At 43.8% G+C, this 19,491-nt stretch overlaps 1 protein-coding gene across 1 annotated transcript in view; it reads right to left on the minus strand.

Annotated features, from left to right (window-relative positions):
- The window catches only part of LOC122814914 (probable ATP-dependent RNA helicase DDX43), a 1,494,383-nt gene that overhangs the window by 212,771 nt on the left and 1,262,121 nt on the right, over positions 1 to 19,491 (minus strand). The gene's annotated exons all lie outside the window — the stretch shown is intronic.

Below are 19,491 nucleotides of genomic sequence, written 5' to 3' on the forward strand. Positions count from 1 at the left end.
CTTGATTTAACACAGATAGACATATTAAGATCAATGAAAGAAATAAGAATGCAGAAGGTCAATGAAACCCAAAACGTTAGACATTTGATAAAACAAATGAGCACAGTAATGACTGTCCACAGAGATCCATGCAATATAACAGAAGTAAATAGGATATATTACTGTGCAGCTAAATTAATAACATAAAATTCTATCACAAGAACACAGGGTAGCAAGAGAAAGGAAAGGGAGAAACTGAATACCATTATGGAAGTATCAAATAGAGAAAACTCTAAATCAATTAAGACAAGAAGTGTCACTTTTAGAAGAGGGAAGAGATCAACAAAAATATTCAGAACTATGACAATATTATAATGGATCAGGATTTATCATCCACTATCACAAACTAAAAATATCATCACAGGCAGAAAAACTTAGAAGATAAACAGATAAATATAATAAAGGAAAAGTACAAAATAAACAATTTCTTGATGGTCCAAAAAAGTTTTATAGAGAATTGGGAAACAAGGTAAAAGGAAATGAAAGACCACCAAAAAAAGAAGAAATAGATATATTTTGGAGAAGTATTTATGAAGATCCTGTGGAACATAAAGATGCTAAATGGATGCAAGTAATGAAAAAATAATAAGAAGTTCAAAGATACAGGACATGAAATGGGATGAAATAACAGCCAGAGAGACAAAATTAAGAAAAGCCTCTAACTGGAAAACCCCTGGCCTAGATGCAGTACCTAATTTCTGGTTAAAAGTATTAACATCTTTACAAGACGATTTTGCCATGAGTAAGAACTATTTATGTGTGCACCCAGAACAGAGACCAACATGGCTAACAGGAAAAACAATGCTCCTACTTAAGAGCGAACCTGCAACCTGCCCAAAAAATTATAGACCAATAACGTGCCTTCCGATGATGTACAAACTGTACACTGGAATTGAGGCTGACAATTTATACTCATTTAGAAGAAAACTCAATTACGGCAATATAAATTAAAGGACAATAAAAGAAAGTCATATGGAACAAAGGATCATTTGCTGTTAAAGTCATAGTGGAGAACTGTAAAAAGTGGAAGAATCTAGGTATGGCATGGACTGAGTACAAAAAAAGCATTTGACACTATCCCACATTCATGGAAAAAAAAGTGTGCTTAAAAATGTATAAGATGCACCTTACACTGATAAATTACATCACAGAGACCATGAAACACTGGCAAACCACTCTGCAGTTAAGCCATGATACAGGACAAATTATTCCAGGGATAAAAATCCAAGGGGGGATATTCCAGGGTGACACACTGCCACGTTGCTCTTTTGCCTTGCCCTTAACAGATTAGGCCATGGCTATAATTTGGCTCCCAGGAAGCAACAAAGTGTAAAGACTTCTCATCTTCTCTTTGTCGAGGATTTAAAACTGTACAGCTCCATCAGATGAAGTATTGAAAGCACAAAGTACAGTTTTGTACCTACCATAAATGTAGATGTTCGAGTGCTCATACAACTGCAGTCATTACAGATGGGTTATCCTGCCGTCAGGCGGGTCCTCGGTCAGCTGAATTCCAAAGTCTAGGTCCGGCATCGGTTGTCGTCGCTTCTTCCCCGACGTCAGTGTGGCAAGGGTATAAAAGAGGCAGCAGACACCATTTTCTTCAGTTTTTCTTGCCCCAGATGTCAGGTGCCCCCTGAAGGAAGGCAAAACATAATGTTATGCAAACATGCAATATAGAAAAATCAAAAAACAGTAGTTGCAAGCAAATACACCATAAAAGAATACCCCAAATAGGTTGCATGATAAGGTGTTTGTCATAAGGCCTGTCTTAAGAGGGGACGGAGGGGGGTAACCTGGACTGCAGCTGTATGAGCACTCGAACATCTACATTTATGGTAGGTACAAAACTGTACTATGTTCATTGTGCATACAGCTGCAGTCATTACAGATGGGAAGAATCCTAAAGCTAAGTAAGGGTGGTAGGCACTAAGTGGAACTAGGAGGAGCGAGGATGCCCTGCAAGACTGCTGTGGCAAAACCCGCTCTAGATTTAGAGTATAGTGGAAGGTGATAGTGCTTGGAGAAAGTGTGCACTGAACTCCAAGTGGTTGCTTCCAAAATGTCCTTGGTAGGGACCCCCTTGAGGAAAGCTGCAGAGGTAGCTGTGGCCCTGGTGGAGTGGGATCTGATGCATGCAGGCACAGTTTTTCCATGAAATGAGTAACAAAAGCGTATGCAGTGGGCTATCCATTTTGAAATTGTCTGTTTGGAAATTGCCTTTCCTTGAGTACCTGTAGCATAGGACACAAAGAGTTGCTCGGATTTCCTGAATGGCTTTGTCCTGTCCAAATAATAACGAAGTTGTCTGTGAATGTCCAAGGAATGTAGTAGTCTTTCCCCTTTGTTTTGTGGATTTGGATAAAAGGTAGGTAAGTGGATAGTCGGATTCAAAGCTACACTGGATACTACCTTTGGCATAAAGGTAGGGTTGGTTCGTAAGGAAACTCTGTCCTGATGGAAAATGATGAATGGTTGCAAAGCCATGAGGGCCTGTAGCTCCGAAACCCTGCGTGCTGAGGTGATAGTCAGAAGAAAGGCTGTTTTCCATGACAAGTATTGCAGTTCTGTTGAAGAAGCTGGCTCAAAGGGGGGGGAGGGTCAGCTTTTCCAATACGAAGTTGAGGTCCCAGTGGTTTCCTTGGGGGTTTTATATTTTTTGCCCCTCTGAGGAACTGCCTTAAAAAAGGATGTGAGAATAAAGGAGGATCTGTGTTGTATTGTGCAGAAATGGCTGAAGCGTGGATCTTGATGGAGAGTCCACTATTTAACATCTCAGCTAGGTACTGTAAAATTTGAGGTATATTTATTACCCAAAGATTCTGCCCCTTTTCTTGACTCCAGGCACAAAATCGTTTCCATTTGGCGGAGTAGGCTTTTCTAGTAGAAGGTCTTCTGGCCTCCAAGATGACATCCTGCACCTCCTTGGAGAGGAGAGTCTGTTGGGAAATTAAGGAATTCTCCATGCAGCTAGATTTAGGGTTTTGAGGCTGGTTGTGAAGGGTTTTGTAGTTGTGCTGGGACAACAGAAGAGGGGCTAGAGGTAGGATCCATGGTGGGGAATGTGTCACGCTCTTCAGGAGCGGATACCAGTGTTGTCTTGGCCAGTCTGGAGCAATGAGAATCATTTGCGGCCTCTCTGCTCTGGCTTTTTAATAGAACTTTGGTCAGTAGAGGAAGAGGCGGGAAGGCATAAACTGTCAATGTTGTCCAATTGAAAGAGAGTGCGTCCAATTTCCAGGCCTGTGAATGATAGGTCCTTGAACAAAATGTTTTCAAATGGTAATTTCTGTGGGTAGCAAATAGATCTATGTCTGGCTGTCCCCATGCCTGAGTTATCTTTGTGAAAACTTGAGGATGCAACTTCCATTCATGTGGATCTGTCATATTTCTGCTTAGGTTGTCTGCCAGTGTGTTTTCCTTCCCTGGCAGGAATTGTGCCTGTAGTTGAATTTGCAATTCTAGTGCTGTGTTCCATAGGGTCATGGCTTGCCTGCACAGGGGGTACGAATGAGTTCCCCCGTTTGTTTATGTACCACATCACTGTGGTGTTGTCTGTCCTTATCAATAGCTGGCCTGGATGCAGTAGGTCTTTGAAGGTCATAAGAGCATTTTGCACGGCTAGCATCTCCTTTTGGTTGATGTGTAGGTGCTTCTCTTTTTGGGACCATTTTCCCTGAATGCACTGATCTGCCATGTGTGCTCCCCAGGCGTAGTCTGAGGCGTCTGTTGTGATGATTTGAGTTGCTTGAGGTACACAGAAAGGGAGACCTGTGTTTCTTTGGCATGCTTCAGCCCACCACAAAAATTCCTTTTGAAGGCATGGAATGAGTGGTATAATTGTTTCCAAGCTGTGGCTGTGTTGAGACCATATGTTTTTTAGGTACCATTGAAGTTTCCTCATATGCAGCTTTGCACATGGGATTAGTAGGATGCAAGATGCCATGAATCCCAGAGCCTGCAGGACTTTCCTTGCAGTTAGCCTGGTGAAAGTTGCCATTTTGCTGAAGTATTGAGACAGTTGCCCTTGTTTGTCTGGCGTGAGGTAGGCCATCTGGGTGGTTGTATTCAAGCTGGCACCCAGGAAAATTATTTGTTGAGAGGGTATTAGTTTTGATTTCTTTTTGTTGACTGTGCATCCCAGGAAGTTTAACAGTTTTATTACAAACGCCAGATGCTGCAATAGTATGTCCTTGCTGTCCGCTTGGATCAGGCAGTCATCCAGATATGGGTAGATTTGTATTCCTTGTAGTCTGCAGAAGGCGATTACTGATGCCAGGCATTTCGTAAACACTCTGGGCGCAGTAGATAAGCCAAAGGGCAATGCAGAGAATTGGTAATGGGTTGAACCTGCAAGAAATCTGAGGTATCTTCTGCAATCTTGTCTGATAGGGACATGCAGGTATGCCTCCTTGAGGTCCAATGTTACCAGCCAAGACTCCTTGCCCAGCATGGGAAGAAGCTGCTGTAATGTGAGCATCTTGAATTTTGGTACCTGTAGATATGTGTTTAAGATGGATAGGTCTAAGATAGTTCTCCAATCTTTGTCTTTCCTTGGTACCAGGAATAGTCGAATAAAAACCTTGACCTTGTTCTTTTGCAGGTACCTCTTGAATTGCTTTCATGTCCATGAGAGCGGAAATTTGTCTTTGTGCCTCTGCCCTTTGATTTTGTGGCAGGTTTGGCATGCCTCTCATTTTTGGAAGGGTGTGAAAGTGGAACCTGTAGCCTCTGTCTATAATGTCCAGAATCCATTTGTCTTTTGTAACAATATGCCAATTTTTTGAGAATAATGCCAGTTTTCTGCCCAAAGGTGCTGCCATTAAAGCTTTGCTTGGCAGGTATAGGGGGAAGTCATTGTGTCTGTTTTCTAAATGACTGTGATCTATCTTCTCCACCTCTTGGGGTTGGTGCTTGCCACTGTCTTGCTCTGTAAGATCCTTGAGGTTGCCCTCTACCCCTTGGGTGTCTGTATCTGCCCCTTTGAGGTCTGCCCGTGGCTGGAAAGGACCAATTTTCTGAAGGCCAGTTTCTGCTAAAACGTGGAGGTTGTACCTGCAGGAAATCTTTCACTGTTTGCATTGATTTCGCTTTTTCCTCCATTTTCTTTAGTACCTCCTCAGCTTTAACACCAAACAATACCTCTTTTTGAAGTGGTGCATCTAATAATTTTGCTTTGACATGATCTGGTAAGGTTTGTTCTTTCAGCCAAGCATGTCTAAGTATAACAGACCCCGTAACAGCAGCTCTACATGAGGCCTCTAAAGCATCAAAACCACACTGCAAGGTATGCTTACCCACTTGCTCTGCACCATGCAACAAATCCTGCAACTCTTTCAAATCTGGTTGTATCATTTTGCTTTTCAACTGAGATGACAAAAACTGTTGATACTTTAACATATGGAATTTACAGTTTACTGCCCTCATGGTTAAAGTGGCCGAGGTATACACCTTTTCCCCCACCTTTCTAATGCTCTGGAATCTCTCTCTGAAGGTAATGGGTTTTTAGCAGTAGAGGCCTTAATTCCCTTGGGACCCTGTGAAATAGTTTCTGGGTCAGCAGTATGGCTTTTATATAGGAACTGGTGAGAATCAGGAACCCGGTAGTACCGGTCTGGTTTAACAGGAGCTGGAGGTAAAGAATCTGGATTAAGGCTGGCTTCTGTGTACACATCATCCAAAATATCTAAAACAGGAGGGATAGCCAGGGGCCTATGCTGGGGGGAGCAGTAGAAATTCCCTGAGCCTTTTCTTGGAATCTGAGTAATCTTGGCCTTCCCAGTGAAAGTGTTCCCTCAATGTATGCAGGGTTTCCCCAAAAGAGTAGCCCTCAGGGGGGGAGACCGAGGGAAAAGACTCCTCAGCATCAGAGTCTTCGAAAGGGGAATAGGCGTAATCCTGGTCCTCAGAGTGTTCTGAGGTAATAGAAGCTTGATCTGAGGAAGGGTAGTCTTCCTCTTATCTGGGTCTTTTATCAGAGGGGGGGTTGAGAACCCCTGATAAGAGTAATCAAATCCTTAGCCATTTTAAGCATCTGCTTTTTAGGCATGGGGCCTTGAGAGGAGGTCTGAGGACCCTGTTTTTTGGTTTTCATGGCTGCTTTAGATTTAGTGAAAGATTTAATAGAGAAGGAGGAAGGCCTGAAGACGCCTTCAGAAATGGCAGGCCTGTCTAAATTCTGAGTTTCCCCGCCAAGAGTGGCGTCGGTATTTGCAGTAGGAATGGTGACCTAGAAGCCTGCGACCTCAGGTACTGAAGTCACCGGTAATGTAGTTTCATCGGTACTCAGGGGCTGTGTAGGTGCCTCGCTGAGAACCGGTAGTCGGCCTAAGCGTGGTCTCAGTAGTCGGTGCGGACCTCGGATGTCGGTCCTTATCTTTGCGTCTTTTGCTCAAAACTGGAGTCAGAGTATCCGACGACATGATATAATTAAATTTTTTGCCAAAATAATGAAGGGCGAACTCTGCCCGGCGCTTAACAGTGCGCTTGTTGAATCTAGCACAAAAACGGCAGGCCGAGACGTCGTGGTCTGGGCCTAAGGAAGGTATACAGAAAGAGTGGAAATCCTTATGCGGTATTTGCTTCCCACATGAAATGCAATTATTAACTTTGTCTGATATCGGTCTGAGGCAAGAAAAGTTTCTCCAACGGGGTACTTAGCTTTAAAGAAGACTTTGGCTGAAATACTTTTGTAAATCTCAGGAGCTGGCCGACCGGCACTTGCAAACTGCTTCGGGCACCGCGCGGCAAGAAAGACTGAAGAAAATTACGACGGCTGCCTCTTTTATACCCCTGCCGCACTGATGTCAGGGAAGAAGCGACGACAACAGACGCCGGACCTAGACTTTGGAATTCGGCCGACCGAGGACCCGCCTGATGGCAGGATAACCCATCTGTAATGACTGCAGCTGTATGCACGATGAACATCTGCAAGTAGTCAAAACTTTTTCAGATGATACAAGAATATCATTTGGTCTTGATAAATGTGCAAAAGCAACCTTTAAAGAAGGAAAGCTGCAGCACCAAGCAAACAGTCTGGGACAAGAATGTGATATAAAAGAACTTGAGCAAGAGGGAGTGTTATAAATATTTGGAACTGATGAAGGGTCAAGAATAAAATACGAACAAATAAAACTTAGTAAGGAATATGTTAGAAGACTTAAATTAATCCTGAAAACACAGTTGAATCTAGGAACAAAATTCAAGATATAGACAAATTTGCTCTTCCTGTCCTAACTTACAGTTCTGGAGTGACTGACTGGCCCCAAAAGGTGTTGGATAGATTACACAAGGAAAACAAGAAGGATGCTTCATGCTCATCAAAATGATTTATAAAAATCAGTGCATACCAAGATTATATATTCCCTGTTCTGAAGGAGGGATGGGCCTACTTGAAATTGATTACATGTATAGATCTGCAATTGTGGGACTGCATACACATCTGCTGACCTCACAAGACCCAAATACAGTGAAAGTTTTGAAACATGAGAAGAATAAATCTAAGATGACTTCCCTTCTTAGTCTAGCAGAAGCATATCAGCATCAAGCAGGAATGGAAATCAAGCCAGATGTAGATAAAAAAAAAAAAAATCAGGCAGCAACCGAATGCCCCCCCCAAAAAAAAGAAAGAATATAAGGTGAAGAATCAGATGAGAAGGCAAGAAAAGTGGAAAATGCATTAATATAGTTGCAAGTATGGAAAACATCTGGAAGAACCCTGTGTTGATAAGGACAATGCAGGAATGGTTAAGGAGAGGCAAATTCAAACCAAAAGATGAAAGTTAATATTGGTGGCCCAAGATAGTGGGCTATGTACATGTTGGTTTACAAAGTCCATTGAACACGTGGGAGAAACAGACAAATGTAGGCTTTGTAAAACAGAACTGGAAACAGTTGCACATCTTGTTGCTGGTTGTGATATACTAATGGCAGGATGACTGTATACTGAAAGGCATACTAATGTAGGAAGACTGTTGCACTGGGGATTGTGGAAACATTATACTTCTGAAGTAGCTGAAAAACACTGGAAACATGAGCCACAGAGCATCATAAAAAATGAAGTCTACATCACATGGGATTCACCAATTACTACCAGTTCAAAAGACAGATGCGAGAAAACCAGATATACTGGTTCATGAAAAGAAGACAAAAGTAGCCTTGATCATTGAAATCACTATACACAGTGACTGCAGTGTCTTGCGTACAGAGACACACAAAGTCATAAAATATCAGGATTTGCAGGCAGAAACGAGAGCAATACAGAAGAAAGACACCCAGACAGTTCTAACAGTAGGAGCAATTGGTCTTATAAAAAAGAATCTACAATTGTATTTGGATATGTTACCAACACATGTAACTCTGGTTCAGCTGCAGTGGTTAGCAGTGTCGCCTCACAGCAAGAGGTTCTCTGGTTCGATTCTCGGCTGGAGGACCTTCTGTGTTGAGTCTGCATGTCCTTCCTGTGGATGAAATGAGTTTTAAAGACATGTAGTAGGTGCATGTGTGTGCCTTCTGTGAAGGTTGGGCGCCGGGCTGGCAACTCAACACAATAAAAACTTCACTGCCAATCACTCTGCAGACTGGTAATCCACTGTGACAACCCCTAAAGGGAGAAGCTAAAAGAAAGATCAAAACTTGTAACTCCGTACGAATTGCAGAACGATTCATTACTGGGCACACTGCGGATGCTACGAAGAGCACATTTGGCCGACAAAGACAAACGATACTAATTTCATGAAGTTTAATTATACTTTGAATTAGAAATGGGGTCTATTCCTGTCATGGTATTAGAAACCCAAAAGATTTGGAGAAATTAAAAAAGGAGAAATGTGCTTTTTAGAGGAGCTTACCCAAGGTGAAGGCGAGGACAATTGCCTCATCTATGGAGTGCTACTTCTCTTGCCAGCCTCCAAAGCAAGTGGGGAAAAGTCCAGACACTAGCAGTGGATAGGGTAACAAGTTCTTACTGTAGCAGAATTAGAAGTTATGTACTTACCATAACGTCCCATCTGAGTAGGTGGATTCATTTGTCTGCAACCTGTGGGTATGGATCCGATATCGGATCCGAACCGGCATGGTTTATCCAGCTATGGATCCAAGCTCCTAGCTCCTCCCCTCACCCATAATGCCCTGCTCTCCCTACATGACCTCAGATCGAGTTTGTCCTGCACCAACTACCCAAACTAGAGGGTAACACACCCAATGCAGGAACTAACAAGGCCAGGGGGATAGGAGGGCGGGATGGTTGCAGACAAATGAATCCACCTACTCAGATGGAACGTTATGGTAAGTACATAACTTCTAAATCTGAAGTAGGAGATTCATTTGTAAGCAACCTGTGGGACAGAGTCCCCAGCTACCCGAGTCTTGGGTGGCCATCATGGAAGGATATTCCGGAGCACCGTGGAGCCAAAGGATGCTCTACCTCTAGACGTGATGTCCAGCTTGTAATGAGAAATAAAGGTATGAGATGAAGCCCAAGTGGCTGCTGAACAAATATCATCCAGAGGAACCCTAGACTTAAAGGCCGCTGAAGTAGAGACAGACCGGGTCGAATGAGCACGGACTCCCTCCGGTTTGGGCCTCCCAGAAGCTTGGTACGCCAACAGAATACACTGAGAAATCCAGCGTGACAAAGAAACTATGGAAATTGGTTTACCTAGATTGAATTTGGCAAAGGAAATGAACAATTGGTCGGACCGCCTATGACCAGCTGTTCTGTGAAGATAAAAATGAAGCTGCCTGTGAACATCCAAGGAATGCAGCTTGTATTCACCTTTGTTCTGATACTTAGGAAAGAAAACAGGGAGGTTGATGGACTGATTAATGTTAGCTTCCGAAGCTACCTTAGGAAGAAAGGAGGGATTGATCCTGAGGCACACGCGGTCCGGATGGAAGACCAAATAAGGCGGTTTCATGGACAGGGCCTGAAGTTCAGAAACTCTCTTAGCTGAAGAATGGCTACTAAAAAGGCAGTCTTAAGAGACAAGAATTTTAGATCTACTGTGGCCGCAGGCTCGAAGGGGGGAGCGGTCAAGGCCTGAAGAACCAAAGAGAGATCCCATGGGGGAACCGTCTCTTTGACAGGGGGTCTGAGCAAAAAGGTGCCTTTTAGGAAGATTTTACATAACTTGGCAGACATAAGAGGCCCAGAGTCATGACCAACATGGTAATGAGAAATGGCCACTAGCTGAACTCTGACCGTGGAACTACTGGCGCCATCATTAAAGAGAGTAGTAAGGAAGTCTAAAACCAAAGGAAGGGGAACCGTGAAGGGATCTAGACCTTGACGCTCCGCCCAAATGGAGAAACGCTTCCATTTACTGCGGTAAACTTTTCTGGTAGAGGGTTTGTGAGCCGCTACCAGAATGGCCTTAACTGGGGACGAGATACCGGGAGTCCTGATTAGGAGTGGAACTGGAGCAGCCAAGCAGTCAGCTTCAGGTTGTCCAGGTTCGGAGTTGGTAGGTTCGATGGGTGTGATATCAGATCCGGAATGGGATCTAGAATCCAAGGTGGATTCACTGAATGAGACCTTAGGTAAGGGAACCAGATCTGTCGAGGCCAGAATGGGGCAATGAGGATCATTCTGCACCCCAACCGAGAGGCTTTCTGAAGCACCTGGAGCATCAGAGGCAGAGGGGGGTATGCGTAAAGAAGACCGGGAGGCCAAGCATGCACCAGAGCGTCTCTCGGGGAATCCCCTGGTGGGGGGGATTAGAGCGAAAAAACTGTCGCACTTGGCGTTTAAGGGAGAAGCAAAGAGATCGCAACAGGGAGTCCCCCACTGTGCGAAGATCCTTTCCGCTACTTGAGCATTGAGAGACCACTCGTACGGGGAGAGAATGGTGCGACTGAGCTTGTCCGCAAGGATGTTGGACCGACCTGGAATATGCGTTGCGATGAGAAAGCGGTTGGTGGAGATCACCCATTCCCACACTCTCATGGCTTCTCGACATAAAGGGTAAGACCTGGTTCCCCCCTGTTTGTTGATGTACCAGACCACCGACATGTTGTCTGACTGAATCGCAATTGTTCCCAGGGGAAGGAAGGCTTGAAGTGCTTGCAACGCCAAGAGCACCACCCTCATTTCCAGGAAATTGATATGCAGGGAGGTCTCTGAGTCGTCCCACGTGCCTTGGACCGTCCGGCCCGCAAAATGCCCACCCGAGGCGAGAAGCGTCCGTGGTCACTGTGGCGAGAGGGGGAGATGCACAAAAAGGGCGGCCTCTGTGGAGGTCCGGGGAATGGAGCCACCACAAGAGAGACCGCTTGCAAGCATTGCTGATTGCAATGAGGTGATGCAGGGGAAGAGAGAGAAATGACCATTGCACCTGAAGTGTCCACTGAAGCACCCGCATGTTCAAGCAGGCGAGCGGAAGAAGAGAAATCGCTGCCGCCACAGACCCTAGTGCCCTCAGGACCAATTCCGCAGGAGCCGAGCTGGAGTGGAGGATGGCCCGCACCTGGAGTCGCAGATTCCGAACTCTGTTGGTTGTGAGGAAGGCCCTTAAATTCCTCGTGTCTAACCTGGCTCCTATAAATTCTATTAACGGAGTAGGGACCAGGTTGGACTTTTCTATGTTTACAGTGATGCCTAGCCGGGGAGCTAGACGAAGAAAGGAGTCTCTTGCCAAGGATAGTAGATGCCTTGTTGGGGCGGTGAGAAGCCAGTCGCCCAGGTACGGAAAGACCTGCACCCCCTGAAGCCTCAGGTGGGCCGCAACCACTGCTAATACTTTGGTGAACACCCTGGGGGCTGTGGTGAGACCAAAGGGAAGGACCCTGAATTGGTAGTGACTGGCTCCCAGCCGGAAGCGAAGGAACCTCCTGGATCGTCTGTCCATTAGTATGTGGTAGTACGCATCCTTGAGGTCTATAGAGCACATCCAGTGATTCTCCCCTAGAAGGGGGAGGATGGATTGTAGAGTGACCATCCGGAACTTCTCCTTGGGAACTGCCAGGTTTAATAGGGACAGGTCCAGAATGGGTCTTAGGTCCCCCGTCTTTTTTGGCACTAAAAAGAACCTGGAGTAGAACCCCTGATTCGATCTGGTCTGGGGGGACGGGCTGGATAGCTCTTTTTCTCAGCAGATGGCCAATTTCTGCTGAAGCGGCCTCCCTCTGATCGGGTGAAACATCTGGGAGGGTTTTTAATTTCGGTACGTGAAGAAATGGGATTTTGTAACCTCTGGATATAATCTGGAGAACCCAGCGGTCTGATGTAATGGACTCCCATGCCGCTAGGTGCTCCGAAAAACGTCCCCCGACTGCCTCCAGAGTGGAGCAGTCGGGCAACCTTTCAGGGTTGCTGCATGGGCCGTTCAGAGAAAAGTTCTCTGGACCCAAAATTCCTGGGACCCCCTCTGCCCTTAGGGCGGCGTCCTCCCTGTCCTCCTCTGCCGCGGAAGGACTGGTTGTCCGGAGCGGGTTGGGATTGCTGCGACTTCCGGAACCATATCTTCTTCTGGCCCTTTTGGTTCCTAGAGTAGGACCTCTGGGGCACAGAGAAGCGGACTCCGATGGCAGACAGCGTCTTCCCATCCTTCTCGCTCTGAACCAAGGTGTCGCGAACCGTCTTGCCAAAAAGGGCAGAACCATCAAAGGGGGCGTTTGCGAATGACGCCTTAAAGGGCTCCATGAAATCGCAATGGCGGAGCCAGGCCTGGCGTCTTGTGACTAGGCCCACTCCTGCGGCTCTAGCGGCTCCCTCGGTAGCATGGGAAAGTAACCGCATAGAGGTATTGGTCACGGAACGAAGAGTGGCCATACAGGTGGAGTGCCAAAGTTTGTCCTCCTCCGACATGGACTCTGGGGGGGATGCAGCGTATTCCTTGATCAGATCGCACTGCATCCTAATGACATGTGCCAAATAGTTGAGCGCCCTCACTGAGAAGGTCGCTGAACTAAACATTCGCTTCCCCAAGCGGTCCATCATCCGAGACTCCTTGCTTGGGGGATGGACTGAGGGACTCTCCTGAGCGAGTTCCCTCTTAATGGCTGCTGCCGACAACATGGCATCTACCGGGGGTCCCTTGCTCCAGTGGGCACGGTCAGCAGGGGGGCCAAGAATCCTGTCCGGCCTCTTGGGGATTGGCTCCACGGTGTCCGGTTCCTTCCACGCCCTGGTGGTAATAAGGTCCACCAGGGGGTCGGCAGGAGGGGACACCCAAGAGGTAGACGGGCCCGCTTCAAATGCCTCCAAGAACACGGACTCATCCAAAGAAGACTTTGGGGTAGACCACCCACCTCTTATACGCAACATTTCCATGATGTCTCCAAAGGAGACATCCTCAGGGGGTGATCTTGGGGAGCCTTCCCCTTCCTCCAAGTCCGTGTCTTCAGTTAAAGACTCAGGGGCGTCTATGTGCCTCCTCTTACACGTGTGTTTGCGAGGTGCTTTCTCGGGGGGGCTGTCCGAGGAGCCCTCGCCAGCAGTGTCCAGTTCCAAAGGAACTGCTTGGGGCAATGAAGCGGGCTGTCCCAGTGGCCGGGTGACAGAAGCCTGACCCAGAGCAGATGGAGTGCGGGACGGAGCCAAAGCAAGGGCCGGGGGTCCGGATGCCCTCAACAGAGCCCTCTCCACTACATCAAAAGCCAAGGGGGAGCCAGCCTCGAATAAAGGATCCGAAAGTCGGCTCCCCCTCGGATCTGAGGAGTGGATCGGAGCCGGCGCCGAGCCCCTCGGATCAGAGGGAGCAGTGCGCTCCGACACGGACGGCACCGAAGGCACACGGAGTCCCTCGGATCCGAAGCTCAGGCCAAGGCTCCGAGAGGTCGGATCCGACAAACTCGAGGGCAGTGTCGGATCTGAAGTACCCAGTACTGACGGCGCCAACCCACCCCCGGCTCCGAGCGCTCCGAACCCGGGTAGCGGGTCGGAGAAGGAGCTATGGGCTTGAAAAATGGGGTCGAGCTCCCCCCCAGGGGGGGGGGACAGGAGCACTCCCATCTGCATCTGGGCCTGGATGAACCTTCGCATCATCTGGTCCAGATCAGCGTCGGAGAGGCTGTAGGTAGACCTCGACGAGGCTACCGAGATAGGCCTTGAGTGCCACCTCGATAGCCTCGAAGGAGGTCGGGTCTTCTCCTCCTCAGGTCCTGGTGAAAAACAAGGGGACCGGAGCAGAGGAGGAGGAGAGCCAGCAGCCATAGAGGCCGGAGGAGAAGCCCGCTTAGCCGGCGGGGCCGAGACGGAGGTCTCGGCCCGCCACTTGTGGTGCTTCTCTCTCTGGTCCTTCTTCCTGGCCTCCCTCTCCTCCGAACCCATAGAGGGAGTTTGAATCCTGGGAGGAGGAGGGGGAGCAGGCAGGGCAGTAACCGCCGGAGCAGTCACTACCAACGGGGCGGGGGCCGAAGTCGAGTCCGGGGGCAAGAGACCCGCCAAGACCAGCTTCAACCTCCACTCCTTCAATGCCCTGGGGTTGAACCCTGCACAGATTGAACACCCAGAAGCGAGGTGTACAATCCCAAGGCATCGAACGCACCGAGTGTGGCCATCAGCAGGGGATAGCTTATGGCCACACTCGGAGCATTTTGAAAAGATCGCCTTTGGGGCCTCAGACATATTCACTAACTACTTTTTTTTTTTTTGGTAAAATAAAGTAGATAAAAACTAACACTCACACAGAAGGCCCCAAAGAAAACACACGCACACAGCTACGCACCAGCGAGGGGAGGGTACTACAAAATTAAACAAGTTAACAAAATTTTTAGTTAAAAGGAGGGAAAACCTAAAACTTTCACACAATTAACACTTTTTTGACAGAAAAAAACCCTATTATAAGATCAAAAGTACACTTAGCTGACAGGAGCTCAAAATCCAGCTGTCACCATGAATGCGGCAAACTAGATCTGAGGTCATGTAGGGAGAGCAGGGCATTATGGGTGAGGGGAGGAGCTAGGAGCTCGGATCCATAGCTGGATAAACCATGCCGGTTCGGATCCGATATCGGATCCATACCCACAGGTTGCTGACAAATGAATCTCCTACTTCAGATCCATCTGTTAGCTAAGCAACTACATTCAGGTAAAGTTTATTCGTACAGCTGTACTATTATTCACCTTAAGGATTACTGTTGCCATGTTATTCCTTATACGTGTAAACAGTAAATCAGTTTGCCATCAAAAAGTAGCCTGCCCCTGGACTAGGAGAATGTTATAGTATACATAAAAGAAGAGGAGGAGCAAAGCCTGCCCTGGCTTTTGAGTATATGTCCAGATGGTACTCTCTTTAAAGGTGTGACTGGTGGCCCAAGCCATCATCTCAGAGATGCTCTGAAGTGCCACAAGTGGAATGTGCTTTTTATTACTTTATCAAGACAATCATAGCAGAAACTAAAAAAAATACTCAGCCTTATGCATAATACTTATTTGAACATAAGCCTATCTTACTTTCCAGGCATAAAGAAGGAGAAAAGCTGATAAGACTGCATAAAATCTAGATACCATTAGAGCAATGTCTCAGGCCCTTATTCACATCCATTAGGCATAAATGATCTCCCCTTGTTCTGATGGTTTTGGACAAAAAGCAGGTAGATGAAAAGTGTTGAGGGCAAGATCAATTCTGAGGCCACTTCAAGCAAGAAGGAAAGACTGACTTGAAGGGTTATACATATCCTTGTGGAACACCATTAAAGGCTCTTTATATAGTTATAAAACATTTTTAATCCAATCTTCATACATTTGCTAGATTAACACTGTATTGAATGCATTCCTAGTATACAAGTGAATCATGTTTTTTTTTTCAGCTCATCCTTATTCTATTTGCAAAAGCATTATCAAAGATATCTAAGCCAGTCCTGCTACAATGATTATCTACCAGACTTGTAAACATGAAATATAGCAATTAATCCTAACCATCCCTAAATATTTAGTACACATTAGTAGCCATCATTTTTAAGTGCATAAATGCACTCATTTCAATGTGGTTTTCTTTCAAGCCCAACACTGCCTACAACAAAATTCTATGGTGCAAGAATAAATAAAGATTTAATGCACTAATACAAGGTTCCTTAGCCACATGCATTATCATCATACCCAACCCTTATTGTCAGTGTGCTGGCACATAATCTCATTTTATTTATCCTTTAACTGGGTTAGTCCCACTAGGCTACAAGCCTCTTTTCAGGGGGAACCTAAGGTGATACTTATACTACCTAGGGGAAATTTGTCTAGGGCATTGGGGAACTTCCCCTACTTAACACTGTTGTGAGTGGGACCGGTTTTGGAGGAACACTTCCTGTTTCCATTCCCAGCGCAGAGACAGCCCGGAGAAACAGGGAAGCAGATAGAGAGATAAGGAGAAGGAGATGATGGAGGGGTGAAAAAAGTGGAGGAGAAAGCAAATATCGGGACCGGAGAACGTGTGCATCTGTTTAATGGAGAATAGTCACTAAATGATAAGATGTATAATTACAGCCTTCTAGTCAGAAGGGTTGTGGGATGATTTACTTAAAGAAATGGTGGTGCAGAGTGAGAGAGATAATGATGATCACGTTCCCTGGGGGAAATTATAGAGAAAATGCAAAAGGAAAATGCAAAGAAAATCCTGAAGATTAGTGATGAGATGAAAAAGAAAACATATGCAGAGAAAGTAAAAGAAGGCAAAAGTGGAGTAGCAGAAAAGTGGAGTAGCAGAAAAGGAAGAAAATGAAAAAAGGAAGTACATGGTAAGGATTCAAAGTTAAGAAGAAAAAGAAATGGGCAGGTATGAAGTGTGGGACAATTTAATAGCTGGGTGTAAAAGCACAAAGTAAGAGCAATTCATATTAACAGAGACATTTTGTGACATTATATCGGAGACTGTTTTCAATGAAAAAATTTCTCAGAATATAAGAAAAAAGAAAGACTGTAATCCATGGATTCTTTATGTGATGAAAGCATTTAATACGAAAATAAAAAGAAAATTCATATATAATTTTGAGCAGAGGTAGAAAGAGAGACTTTGAAGGGACATTTGTAAACTTTTTGTAAAACAGTACTGGACATTGCAAAAGTTTATGACAAAGGGGGTTTATGGATTGGTGGCTGGGACTGTAATAAATGTTTTAAAATAGAAAGTGAAAAAAGTATACATATACCAAGCATGATAAATGTGGGAGGGAGTAGGGGTGTCTTACAATACTGGAAATCAAAAACTTTTTTTTTTTGTGGAAAAGGACATTTGATTAGTAACTGTAACAAAAGAAAATGTTATATTTGTATGGAAATGGGTAATGATACAAACCAAAAAGAAAAACAGACTACAGCCAACTGAGAATGAAAAACAAAATGATGATGTGGATCCGAAGACACCTGCTCAAGGCAATGCTCGTACACGAGAAGATAAAATCAATCCTTTATTCCACAGTAAAACAAGTTTAGCGCTTTTAACTGGTAAAACCCAGTCTTCTTCATAACTGTTCAGTTCAGAAGAAGACCGGGTTTTACCAGTTGAAAGCGCTAAACTTGTTTTACTGTGGAATAAAGGATTGATTTTATCTTCTCGTGTACGAGCATTGCCTTGAGCAGGTGTCTTCGGATCCACATCATCATTTTGTTAATGATACAAACCATGTGAAATGAAATGTTATAAATGTATCAAAATTGGACACTTGCAGATGGATTGCAAAAATTAAACTAAGAGTAAGGAAAATGAAAAAAAAGAAGAAATGAACAAAGAAGAAATTGTAGTAGTAGAACTAGAAGAAAAATTAGACAAGGAAAAAAAGGATGCAGAAAAAGGTTCTGAAACTGATGAAAAAGACAAATTGGAAGGCAGTAAAAGAAAAAAAATATCTTTATATGTCTTTTACCAGTAGAACTAAAGTGATAAGTACAAAAGAAGAAAGGTAATGGATGAAAAAGAATATATATAGCGAATGATTGAAGCTTGGTATAGTTAAAAGTATTTTATTCACAAGCATAAGGTACAGTGTTCGATTACCTTTGGGAAGGAAATTTGATAGACTTAGAATGGCCTATTAAGAAAGCTAGCTTAGTAATTAGCTATGAATCTAATTATATTAGAAGACCAGATTTTTAACAAATGAAGAACTATTACAAACAGAGAAACTATGGGGAGGAAATAATCTTGAATTTGGGAAATGGATGTTCTGGAATAGCCATATTTTGTAGAACTACTTTAAAAACATTAGACAGAACTTTACCAAAAATGGGAAGATTAACCATTGCAGATTTAAAATGGAAAGAACAAGTATATAGAGAGTTATATAACATTATATGCTTATACTAACTGTAAAGAAAGGGAAACTTATGTAATCAGATTTCAGACTATGTAGTGATAAAGATGAATATTATAACAGGAGACTTTGTGATTTAAGAAGCAAACGTAAAAAGAAAGGAAATGATATAAGAAGTTATGCAATGTGGTAAGTTAAAACTTTGGGACAAAAATTCATGGACTTATAAAAGGGGTATTGTACAGAACTGAAATAGATTATGTCATAGTACCAAAAAGTTTAGTTATTGAAGAAAGGAGTAGCTGAAATAGGATTTTCTGATCACCTTGCAATATGGCTTGAAATAAAGGAAAGCAAGTTATACATAAAAATAGGCAAAAGAATAAAATGGATAAATGAGAAAGCATGAAATGAAGAAGGAAAGACATATGTTTCAGTTATGGAAAGATCATATTACTATGAGAACATTTTACAAAAAATGGTTTGAAGGGTGGATATTTTAAAGAATATATATATATATATATATATTTTTTTAACAGTAGCAATATGATGTGAGAAAGGTAGAGAAAGAAAAATAAAGAATATATAATGATGCACTGGAAGATTTAGAACATAACGTCAGAAAGTACTTTGACAAAGAAAAGAATTACATAAAGTAAATCAACAAAAATTCAAAGAATTGTTGCATAAACAAAGATATTTTTATAAGGAAAAAGAGAAACAATATTGAGTTACTAGCTCAGATTAGGAAAGAAAGATGGTAGTGTAATAAGAGAAACAAAAGTGTAAAAGGAAAAATAGAAAGAACTCAGGAAAAGATTATGAATAGTGCAGTAAAATATGTACAACAAATGTTTTAAGAAAAAAAAGTACTGAAAAACAAGAAAGTAAAAAAGTTAACAGAAAAAGGGTTGGAAAAGGAGATTTCTTTAAATGAACTAGATAAAATATTAAGACAAGTAAATATAGATCTGGTTGCAAACATAATACGGCATGAAATATATAAAAAATTAAGGGGTTGGCAAAAAAATATTAAAGATTTTGAATGACTGGTTAAATGAAGTTTTTGTGTATAAAGAATTATGTATTAGAATACTTAAATTCATGTGGAAGAAGGAAAAAGGAAGATAAAAGATAAACTGGAGACCAATAACAGTGAATAATAATGATTATAAGATCTTTATGAAACTAATACAAGGGATATATGAAACTTAAATAAAAAAAGTATTATGAAGATAGCATATATAGTATAAAGGAGAAGGCTTGTCAC

The sequence above is a fragment of the Protopterus annectens genome, chromosome 1.part1 (assembly GCF_019279795.1).
Source record: "Protopterus annectens isolate FY-2018-M chromosome 1.part1, PAN1.0, whole genome shotgun sequence".
Lineage (NCBI taxonomy): Eukaryota > Metazoa > Chordata > Ceratodontiformes > Protopteridae > Protopterus > Protopterus annectens.